The sequence below is a fragment of the Alligator sinensis genome, unplaced genomic scaffold (genome assembly GCF_000455745.1).
Source record: "Alligator sinensis unplaced genomic scaffold, ASM45574v1 scaffold444_1, whole genome shotgun sequence".
In the NCBI taxonomy this organism is placed as follows: domain Eukaryota; kingdom Metazoa; phylum Chordata; order Crocodylia; family Alligatoridae; genus Alligator; species Alligator sinensis.
The window spans coordinates 636,633-645,658 of NW_005841886.1; the positions used below are offsets into that span (position 1 = coordinate 636,633).

The 9,026-nt window shown below is 46.4% G+C and overlaps 1 long non-coding RNA gene across 1 annotated transcript in view; it reads right to left on the reverse strand.

The window, feature by feature from the left end:
• Nucleotides 1-7,763: 7,763 nt before the first annotated feature.
• The window catches only part of LOC102372532, a 1,635-nt gene continuing 372 nt past the window's right edge, over nt 7,764-9,026 (reverse strand). The window contains exons 2-3 of the long non-coding RNA XR_323134.1: nt 8,145-8,304; nt 7,764-7,979 (exon numbers count right to left, since the gene is read on the reverse strand). This is a non-coding gene — a long non-coding RNA (uncharacterized LOC102372532). The remainder of the gene's footprint in view (nt 7,980-8,144; nt 8,305-9,026) is intronic.

Genomic DNA, 9,026 nt, shown 5'->3' on the forward strand with positions numbered 1-9,026 from the left:
TTGGCTTGTTAGCCGTATAAGAGGCTTGAGCAGTTTCTGCCCAAGCCGAAGAGGACTCCACATCCATCTCGTGGGGACTCTGGGTACACGGCAGGGTAAAAGAAACCCTGTGTGAGATCCAGAGGAGCCTGGCGGCCTGATCCACTGCCCACCTCTTCCCGTCTTCGAGCGCGACTTTTATAAGACGTACCTACGATTCCTATTTTGGTGGCTCGTTCACCCAGAGCATCCGGAGCTCTGTACCGTGGAGCCTAGCAACCTCCACGAGACCGTCTGTGTTGTCTGTCTGTAACCGCAACTCAAGCAAGTTTTCCAGCCTACACCACTGCCATCCCGGTGTAAGTAAACAATCTTTAAAACTACCGATACGCGTTTGTGCCTAATTCCAGCTCGACGGCCTTCCCTCTCCGACCTGGCGTGCCCCGGCTGCTGGCTACAGCCTGTGTGCAGCACGGAAAAGGGCTCGGGTCGCTCCCGGCCCGCACAGCGGTTTAGGGCTGGAATGAAATATTTCACGAATTAAAATCAAATTAAGGAAATAGTTGGAGCTAAGCACGGAGTGAAGAAAGATATCAGAAGCATTGTAACAGTTCATTCTGACAGTTTAAAAATTAGACATCCTGGTTTTCAGAGCCAGATTAACAAGGGGATTTAAGGAGTGAGAAGCAATGGGCAGGGCTGCCCACCCCTACACTACAGAGGCTGAAAAGGTGGTAGTTCCAAGCCTGCAGCTTGGACAATAACCAGAACTGATGGAGATCTGAGCTTCCCTTCCCTTGCTACCTGATGCAGAGCAGCAACTGGAGCAGTATATGGGAACAGGGACTGGGTTTCAGATGATTGCCCCGAGCCCTGCGCTACAGAATGAATCTTTCTTTTTGTGACGCGGGAAAGCACAACACAACTGCTTTGACAGGAAACACCTGCCCCAGAAGATGACTGTTCTCTGGGGAAGTATGAGTCCTCCTGTCAAATCCCCTCACTGAAAGAAGAGATGGGTTTGAACCTGGGTTTCCTCATCTCTCAAGCAAGTACTCCAGCCAGTGAGCTATGCTTTGTGAATGGCCTTCACGTCACCTCTGAATCTGGTTCCTTATTTTCAAATTTTCTCTACTTCATTAAAATCACCAGAAGGCAAAAGGATTCATGATGGGCCAAATGAGTTGTTTCCTTTGATCCAAAACAAATGTGTTTTGACTGGGTAAAAATTGTGAAAACAATCCATTTTTGTCTCAAAATAATTTTATTCTAGATGATTTCAGGTCAGCCACAAGCCAACAAATCAATTATTGTCAAATCCCTACTTCGAGGGTAAATTTCCTGGTACATCTGTAATCCCTGTGGGTACATAGAATAAAGGAAACCACTGGCCTTGTAGTGAAATCCCATGGTGGGACAGATTCTCCTTTGGCACTGAATATCCCAGCCCCATGGAGTTACAACACCATCCACCAGCCTAGCTTCTGCCCTAAATAGATATCTTTTTATTCCCCTTGCTGGTAATGTAGCCTGACTTGGTGATTATAATGGGTAGATAAAAATATAAACAGGTAAATCTAGTTACTAAATGGTTGCGAACACATGAAGGTCTCCATCAATTGAAAACAAGGTCTATTGAAAATGTCACTATAGTCCATGAGGGTTGGTAGGAATCATTGTCTGAATACTTTTCTTTGCACAATCAAGGGGATTTTGTTTTAAAAGAAAGAGCAAGCAAGTCACATGTCTTTGTGACCTTTAAAATAACATCAGTTGCATACCATCAATTGCAGTTCTTGACTGAGTAAGACCGTTTGGGACCTGAGAAAGAAAGGGCTGCTAATCAGCATCCTGGCATTCTGGTATGAATGCTTGGTGAAATTGTGCATTGAACCTCCCCCCTCTTCCCTCCTCCCCCACTTTGTTTCTTAAGCTCCTGCTCACATCACTCCTGTTTGAGATATTAAATTCTCATACAGATGTGACTGTAACGTCTTATACTATATTTTATATTGAAGATAAAAGCAGCAAAAACAATGAGAGTGATTACAGAAAGCTTTGTGTAGTTGTGTACTCCACAGCCATTTTCAGGACATTTCTCAAACCTTTGCCTGTAAATAATTGAATCATCTTAGATTTTGGAGGCAGGGAAAGGTTAGACGCAGTCAACCTGACTCAAGGGAAAGCCTCCTGCTGGTATTGTCAAGATCACCAATCAGTATAAAAACTGACTTGCATGCTTGATGATGTTAGGGGGGACCAGGAAAAAAGAAGAGGCACATCACACTCTCATGATGTGTAAGTCACCCTACAGAATAAGTGATACAGGCAAAGCACAAGAAAATATTGATGAAATCAAGACTTTTGCAACATAGTAACAAGAGATAAACTTGAACTTCAAGGTCAGAGCTGAAGTTGAACATCACAGTAAGGCAGATAGTTATCCAGAGTTATGTGCTGCAGTCCACATTGATAAAAGGGATCCATCTTGAGCCATGAATGGGAACTCAGACAATGGGACGGATCTCAACTTTGTAGCTGCTAGCTCATCTCTAATAACAACCAACTGAGGGCTCAGCTGTAGGGACCTGGGAATGGGATGCAAAGGACAACATTCTATTTCTCCTAGTGGAAAAGCAAAGCACAGACCAAAGTGACTCTCAATTATCCAACTGAAGTGTAGGAGCAATGCTGTTACCCCCGCTGAGCCTATCAGTGCTTCCAAAATAGGGATAGGATCATCCTCTAGATACACACCAATGTATCCCTAAACCTATTATTGGGACACCCGTGTGCTCAGGGGAAATAATAGAATTGTTCTTATATTTTCAGTCATGTAACTCAGAATTGGTTGCAAGCAGCACTCTGTTCACAAACTATGTGAAATAGAATTCTGCCTTTACCACTTCATATCCAGAAAAAATCCAGCCCATGTCAACAATGATAAAGTAGCTGTCTAAAAGCAGCATCTGGTTCCATTTGAAACAAGTTTGCAGGGTCTTAGTCCACTTTCTAGTGAAGTGTCACCAGCACAAAAAGACACCGTCTTGACTTAACACCTGGAGGTCCGTGCATGAGGCCTGTGGGCAACACCTGGAGGTTTGATGGTGATTATGGTAGTGAGTGTCCAGAAGCACCAAATGACACTGACACCCCATTGTGGTAGATGTTGTACAGGCAAATTAGTGAGAGACTGATTTGATATCCTGAACAGATAGCAGACAAAGTAAGGGCAGGTGAAAAGAAACATTGTTACTGTAGCAGGCTGGGTGGCAGAGTACAGTAGACTACACACCTCAGGCTGTAGTATTCTGCAGGCTGGCAGGGACTACAGCCCAGCTACAGGCAGTAGGTGCTGATTGCAAGCTGCCTAGGAGGTCAGGGATAGCGGTAGAGGTTAATTCGCTGGCCCACAGGCCTATTTCTTGCCTCATAGGATTGTGAGCCTAGGCTCATCAGGTAAGCTATTAGCCTCCCTTAAACAGGGAGGCTACTGAAAAGGCAACAAGTGATTACTCAGGAGAAATTATTTTAAAAAAAACAGGGATAGGAGTGATGGTCAAAGGTTAATAAGTAGTGTGCCAATGGGAGACACAGAGAAGAGCACAATGGACAGCATCCACTGGCCCTGGAATGAGTCCAAGGAACCAGTGGACACCACCCAGTGATACTCTGCCTGAAGATGGGAACATATTAGGGACAGGAAAGTTGCCCCACAGTCCCTGGGGAACCTCCTGGCCAAAGCTTCCTTCCTGGTAAGATATACAGCCAGCTTAGCCAGGGCAGGAGGAGGTTGATCAAGGAAGTCCTGGGACTTGGTGGGGCCATGGATAGGGAGTGCATAAATAAACAGGGGAGGGGAATAGTGCAGCCAGAACCTTAGCAAGAGGTTGTGGAGGAGGTGGTGCAGAGGCTGCAACCTGGCACACTCCAGGTATGTGTGCACCAGGGTCTCATCTGCTTGCAAAAGAGGCAGGTGTCGGGGGTACCCGTAAAGCCTGCCAGATGCACACCCATGGCAACAGCTCCCTGAAGGAGCCACCACTTGAGATCCCTGGTGTCTCATGGGATTAAGGTGGAATACAGACTTGTCCACCAGGGACCCTCGGTCCCAGCCTTGCCTAGGGTGTCCCACCACTTGTTGCTGGCCCACAGGAAGCTGAGAGACTCCCAGAGAGAGACAGACCCGACTCGTACAGACGTGGGCTCTTATACATGTGTGCAGAGCCTGCTCCAATGCACTGGAAATCCAGCACGTCAGAGCAGACTCAATTAACTGTGAGCACAGAAATTGGTGCACTCTGGCAGCCTTCCATATGACGTGCATCAGCATCTCCCTGCATCCCCGTGCTGAAAAAATGGTGGCAGGGTGCTTTGAAATAAAACACATTCTATGAGCTTTGGTTCAAAGCACCATTTTTTTCAGCATGGGGATGTGCAGGGATGCTGATACATGTGACACACAGGCACTTTAGTGCAACTCGCTAACTAAAGTGCCCAGTGTCACATCCCAGGCCATGTGTACAAGTGCCCACAGAGACCAGGAGAGGGAATCCATGGGAAAGGGAGAAGAAAGATTGCACTGCAGTACTGAAGAAGCAGTACAGAGCCAGCAGGAGCACTTTCTTGGGGTCCTGAAAAGGTCCCCAGGACTCTGAGTCACCCTTTGGCTAGGGACAGAAATTATACACAAATCGGTTTAAGTGATCAGAAACTGGTTTCAACCTGTAACAGAATAGAAGCTTTGTGCACATGAAACTGGTTTAAGATAAACCTGTAATATCAGACTTAACTGATTTGGGTCAAACCAATTTATGAAACTTCTATCCCAGGTCCCTTCCTGGTTCAAGTTAAATCATGGTCGTGCTTTGCAGCCCTGGGCTAGCTGGAACAGTGAGGGCTGCCTGACAAAGGGTGGTGGGGGGACAAGCTCAGCTGGGAATGCAGCCCAATTTATAGGGGTGGGGGCTCTGGCAAAACCTGGCTGGGATCTGGGAACGGAGTTAAACACCCCTTCCCCTGCTCAAACTTACTGCTGGCTGGAAATGTGGACTATAAATCCCAGAGGCACCTGGAAGCAGGAAGTAGAAGTGATAAGCAACCCTACAGAGTCCTGCTGCTGTAATTCTGAACTGCAAACCCCAGAGACCTTGGGGACAGCAGGAAGAGGAAGTGAACACACAGCCAGAGAGCCATGCTCTAATGCTCTTCGGCTTCTGGCCTGAGCCACTGCAGGCTAGTGGCTGCATTTTCTGAATTAGAGGTAAAATGTCTGTTCACTTCTGTTCCAATTTAATCTGTGCAGTTTAGACTAACCTGCAAAGACTGAATCAATTCAGTCTTAGGCTTTTTGAGTGGCTGTACCTAGCCTTTATGAACTGTGTTTAAAGACTGTTGAGCTAAGCAAAAATCCCTGAACTCACTACAGTTACCCACCGGGGGGGGGGGGTGTATGTCCATTGCTCTGTTAGTGTGTGCTCACTGGTTTATTTGTAGGTTGGGTGGGGAAGACTGCACTGTATTTTCTGTTCTGGGGTTTCTAATGAGCAGACAGACCCCACTTTGTTATTGTAGGGTGGCTTCAGATCACCGATCTGTGACCACTGATCTGTTGTGCTGCTCATGCTCCTTGGTGTTTGGGTATCGTACTAGTTCTCTGTCTGCTTGTAAGTGCTGAGCTCTACACAATAGCTTATTATCACAGCCTTGCTCAGGCACTTATAGAGTTGGCAGTTATTTATTTTCTGGTATTTTTATATAAGAAAAGTGATGCATTGAAGTGCCCTCCTTGGAAAATGTGCTCTGCTGCTATGGAGCATTGCATAGATTTTGCAAACAAATATAAGGGGCTGTTTGAGTTAGCTGACCTTGGCAGTGTTCTTGTAGCTAGGAGAATAAAACTGTCCTTTCTTTATATGCATCACAAAGATCTCTGCTGTTCAGAGCAAATTCTGCAGTGGCCAAATTAATTGTTTGTTTTTATTGTTGAAATTTTAATGTTGCATCCCTTTAAGCCAAATGCATACAGTAGACTGGATCCTGGGTTGGAGTAAATCAGCATTCCTCCGGTGACATCAGTAGAGCAGTGCTGATTTATACCCACTAAAGATCTTGCCTGGTAACTTTATAGGAGCATGCAGCACACACCACAAAAAAATAATTAAAGGTGAGTGCTGCAGCCACACCGAGAAAGCACTCATACTAAGCAAACTGGCTCCTGGCTTTGTTGCCAAGGCGGGTAAATAAAAAAAATAAGTGACATCACAGTGTAATGGGCCTAATCCTGAAAGACTTGAGTCAGCAGTAAAAATTCTTTTGTGTAAAGGATTCTTGATGGAGATCGCAGCTCTGCAAAATAAAATTCTGATTCAGCTGAAATGCCCCCATTTTTAGCAGGGTTAACTCCAAAAGGAATGTTCTGCTACTGGCCATTTTGAGCACAATCATAGGCAGATCCAAGATTTTAAAAAGCAGGATGTGGCAGGTCTGACCAATACCACAGCTCTACCATGAAACATGGCAATGAGGCGTGTCTTGCCCCCGGCCTGCAGAAGACACCCTGGCAGGCAGACAGACAGAGAGCAGATGCAGAAAGTGGGGACTGCCAGGCTTGACACTAATGCAGCCACTACCAACAGACCCTAGATGGAACTGAACAAGAGCAGCCCTGGGCAGAGATGTGGGATGGAAACAGAAAGCTATGCCCTGCTGCCACTTGCCCCCTTCTGCCCAGAGCGAGCCATGCCTGCATCGCACCCCCTCTTCCCCCAACCCCAGCTGAGCAAGCATCGGCAGGGCAGAGCCCTCACTTCTGCCACTGCTGTGCCCACATCCCATGCCCCCTCTCCTCATCTGGGCAACTTGTCCCAGCCCCAATCCCTCCCTCTGCATCAATATGGAGAATTCCAATTCGATTCGGACCTTTTAATTGGTCTCCCAATTTCGATTCGGATTTGGAGATTCAACCAGCGAATCAGTCCAAATCTCCTCCGAATTGAATCAGCTACCAAAGCTTCGCACAGCCCTACTGTTGGACTAGCCTAGAGCCAGCTCTCAAGGGGTTAGTGTGCTGAAGTGGCTCTGGTTTCTGCTCCATGCAAGAAAAGTCCCTTGTCTGGATTAGCTCTAGCAGGGTATGCAGGGATTTCCCTGCCCTGACTATACTGTGTGATTCATTGTGGGAGAAACAAATGCCAAAGGACATATTCATAGATCGTAAGGCCAGAAGGGACCTCGGAAGATCATCGTGTCCAGCCCCCTGCACCAAGCAGGAAAGATAACTGGGGGTCAGGTGAGCCCAGCAAGGTGACTGTCTAGTCTCCTCTTGAAGACTTCCAGGGTAGGTAATTGCACCACCTCTGGGCACCCTGACTGTGAAGAAGTTTTTCCTAATGTTGAGCCTGAAATTGATCTTCCAGGAGTTTGGGGCCATTATTCCTGGTTTTCCCCTCAGGTGCACTGGTGAACTCCCCTAGTGGCCTACCAGGTCCCCTCTCAGCCTTCTTTTCTTCATGCTGAAGAGCCCCAGATCTGTCAGCCTTTCCTCGTATGGCTTGTCTTTTAAGACTCTGATCATAAGGATGGCTCTTCTTTGAACTCTCTCAAGCTTGTCCATGACCTTGTTAAAGTAGCCACTCTTTACACTAACAATTTTCTCTTCATCATGTTTAATACTTACCACCTGCACATAATTACAACCAGAAAACCTTTATGTGTTAACCTCATTTCCATCGCTTGGATCTTAAAACTCTGGCTAAAAACATCTCAAGACACAGAAACCTGTTATATCTCTCCTTTAAACACTTTTGAAATCATTTGTACATCCCCATGTCACAGGAATTAAAAGCGTTTTAAAAACTGTTCCCAGCCTTGGTTACAAATAGGTAAGTCCATTCCTTCTTCTTCCAATTCTGCTTCACTGCTTTGGTGGGTCCCAATGTCTTCACAGTTCGGGTGGGTATACAGGTTTCCCTCGCCAACCACGGTTTTGAGTATCCACGCTTCAGAGAAGGAGGGGGGTACAGTCTGAAAATACCCCGCACAGACTTCCTGGCCCTGCTCATGCCTCTCACTGCCCCCCCCTTCAGGAACCTAACCCCCGTGGTCGGCAAGGGAAACCTGAAAAATCTCAATTTATACAGTCCCAAATTCAGGCAGTCTCTTACCATGAAAGCTAACCCTTTAAATATCAGTCAATTCTGTACTTTCCAGAAACTCATTTTGAAACTTAACTACAGTTTTCTTTAGTACTACATCCTCTGGTCCCTTAGAGGTAAGCCCATACAGCATCATCTCCCATGTCAGTTTTTGGCCGATCTTTGTAACCTGTAAGAAATGAAGGACTCATTTTGACACTCTCTGTACGTATGCACATTCCCAGAACAGGTGTCCCACTGTCTCCTCCTCCCCACACTGCTCTCTTGGACACCACTGCATTGTCACCAGCCGTCATCTGTGTTGTACCTCCTTTACTGGCAGGATACCCCTTGCTGCCAAACAGGCCAGGTCTGCAGTGCTCCTTTCAGGTGCTTATCTGCCACCTCCTTCCACTACCTCTCTGTTTAGTGTTTCTGTGAAATTTTACACCGGTGCTACCCCACCATTCTTCCCTCCTGTCTCCATGAGCTTTTTATGGTCTTTCAGGGCCTCCAGTCTCACCTTCCCCACCTTGTAAAAAACTTTAAAAAGCCCTCCATTCTTGCATAGTGCACTGACAGTTGCCACTGCCACAGCTTTGTCAGCAGACCTCTATAAAATCCACACCTCCTTAAGACTGCACCCACGAGGAAATGATTCAAGCATGCTGCTTTGCCTTCCCTTTCTCATACCCCTCTGTTAAAAACTTCTCTTGTTCTTTAATTTATAAAAAGACCTCTCCAAAGCCACCTTTGTGGCATTCAGACTTCTGTCACATCCCAGTCCTACTGTGCCTGGTTAAAAAGCTGCCGCAATCTATGCCGCAGTGTTTTAAACACATTGCTCTACATCCTTTCACCATAAAAAAAAAAATCTTGCTTCCCATTTCACTGCTTGCTACAATTCCTGCT